The sequence below is a fragment of the Rhagoletis zephyria genome, unplaced genomic scaffold (assembly GCF_001687245.7).
Source record: "Rhagoletis zephyria isolate East Lansing unplaced genomic scaffold, Rhagoletis_zephyria_1.1 Rzeph_scaffold_04303, whole genome shotgun sequence".
Taxonomy (NCBI): Eukaryota; Metazoa; Arthropoda; class Insecta; order Diptera; family Tephritidae; genus Rhagoletis; species Rhagoletis zephyria.
Window position 1 is genome coordinate 40,168 of NW_016161386.1, and position 2,586 is coordinate 42,753.

Genomic DNA, 2,586 nt, shown 5'->3' on the forward strand with positions numbered 1-2,586 from the left:
TTACTAAAACTTTAAAGTCTTCGATTAGGATAAGCAACACAACAAAAGCGGAATTTCCCAACGCAAATGATCAAAAAGAACAGAAAAACACTACTAAGAACCCCAATTGGTTATAGCAATGGTACCAATAGAATTTTCCACCAAGTCAATCTCAGGTTTATAAATTAAAGTATGCAACCAATTTACTTTATATATGTATGTATGTATGTTTATTAACACCGGTTCAAAATATATAAAAATGTATGTATGTATGGATATGTATTTAATTATTGCTCGCCAAACACAATGTCTATATGTATGTATGTAATTTTGTCAAAAATTGAACGCCCGTAAGATATTTTATTTTCCGCAATTATATGGAGCGCCTTTATTTTTTTTTAATATTTATGGACAACTCTATGTGCATATATGAACAACTCAAAACGTGAAAGTGATTTTGTGAATTTAATTTGCTGAAGTGCAATATAGCTTCTAAGCTAGCGCAAGTGCCGTGAAAAAGTGAGGTTATGAGAACCGAACCAAAAGATGCAGTGTTGTTGGTGAATTAACACAAAATGCAAGCAACGAACGAATGTAAATGACTATGCAGAATTTTCTTTATGTGAATTAATTATATTGCTATTAATCACTGAAATTTAAATTGTCGCAAGTTGTTTCACGCTTATTTAAAATACACTGCAACTTTTTGAAATGGCCGTAGCGCGCACTTTTGTACATATGTATGTTTTTGTGTGCTAACAAGCAAATGAAATATTGTAATGCACTTAAGTCTCTTACTTCACAAAATCACTTTGGTTATTAGTTTTTCACAATTTATAGTTTTGTGGCGCGAATTTTACACACAAAAAAATATAGTGCAGTGAAATTTTTAACCACGTACCTTATTTTGTCGTTTTAATACAGGTGTCGAATTTGCTAAAAGCTGCTGTATGTTTGTAATTGCTGCAGGTTTTGAATCCTTAAACTGCTCCTGTGGTTAACGTCACTGTATTTCGAATGAGCTGTGTGGAGTGGTATTCTCGCGGATAAGCCTGTCCTGATTGGCATACAACTTGTTGGTGCTGGTAAGAAAACTTTTTCAGTCTCGGCGACAAAGGACCATAATCATCGGCGCAACGCTTGAGCAAGATTTGGATGCACGTTCGCACCGAAGATTAATTTAATGAAAAGAAATTAAAATCTTGGTATTAGTATAACTAAAAATAATAGTGTTTATTCACTTAAGTAACTTGTGTATATATATATATATATATGTACATATATTTGAATTGCAGATTACCTTGAAATACAAAAGCTGAGCTTGGTGGCAGGATGACGTCCTCTTCTTCGGATACTTGCAAAAGAAGTAAGTAAACCGTTCTTGATTTTAGTTACGGTTGCTTGTCGAACTGTTTATTTGACGAAAGTTTGATTATTGCAGATTTAACAGAGTAGTCAACAGCACCCGGATTCCAACATTCGCTATCGCTAAAACTCCAACGCCAAAAAGTGCTAAATGAATTTTAGCAATTTTCGCGATTCTATCATGAAAATGCAACTCTAAAAATCGCAATTTTTTGGTAATTTTTTGACAAATTTTAGCGATGAACAAAATGAACCCGGATAAAGTGAGTGAACTGTTTTTGACAGCTCAAACAGCTAAAATCGCGATTCCAGCGTTTTTTCCATCGCTAAAAATACTTATTTTTCGCTTAAAAGCCTGCAAATTTGACGACGACAAATATTCGGTGCTAAAAAAGTAAATCAACAAAAAATAGGTAATATTTAGATTGTTGTTTGTTTAAACTACTCGATTAAATAAAAATTGTTGAAATTCATATTAAAAATGGAAAACTGCAACAGTAGAAGGGTGACAAATGAGCAAAAATATATGCTTGTTCAATATTTGGAAGAACACAGGGAATTATCTCATGACAGGTATGGAAAAGATTTTCTCGTAAATGAAATCGTTTAAGTTCTCTTTTTTTAAATTCGTGAATGAAGTCCGGTTGTAAACGTTTGCTGGAGCAGTGGAACCATCTTGCCCAGAAACTAAACGCGTGTGGAGGAGCCATTAAACCCGGTGAAGGATGGAAACAGAAAAAAGTCAACCAACTATTTTTGATACGATCACCATTAAAAAGATCCTTTGCACTGCTTTAAAAAACATTATTGTTAGATATGAACGAATTTTCATTCCGAGCGGTAAATACGAAAATCATGTACAAAGAAGTTTTCGTGCTCGTATATTCAGGCCATGTAGTTCGAGAGCAACTTGCCCGAAAATTGGCTCCGTGTGTTTGCAGTAACCACACCATTGTTCATAAAATATGACCATAGTCCTTCTAAGAAACGATTGGGTGTGTGGTTTAGTAAATAATGGCTAGCAACTTAAGAATCGGCTTGCATAGTGAATTAAGTTTTATATTTATTGCTGGTTTTCATGAATAGCATTACATCAGTTTTTTGTATTTATGGCTGCAACAAAATGCTTAATTAACCGACTTCTTATCACTTTACAAACACTTTATTTAATTTGCAATCCAAAACTCTTCGATTGTATATGTCAATGTTATTGCGGCTTGTTAACATTTTTTATTTTTAATT

The 2,586-nt window shown here is 33.4% G+C and overlaps 1 long non-coding RNA gene across 3 annotated transcripts; it reads left to right on the forward strand.

The window, feature by feature from the left end:
• Window positions 1-334: 334 nt before the first annotated feature.
• LOC108370544 (uncharacterized) lies at window positions 335-2,586 on the forward strand. Of its 3 annotated transcripts, none has more exons than XR_001848650.1 (4): window positions 335-876; window positions 949-1,345; window positions 1,421-1,917; window positions 1,984-2,586. It is a non-coding gene; the product is annotated as an uncharacterized LOC108370544 (long non-coding RNA). The 3 variants fall into 3 exon arrangements; XR_001848649.1 differs by having other exon boundaries at window positions 335-573; window positions 904-1,345; XR_001848648.1 differs by having other exon boundaries at window positions 335-1,345.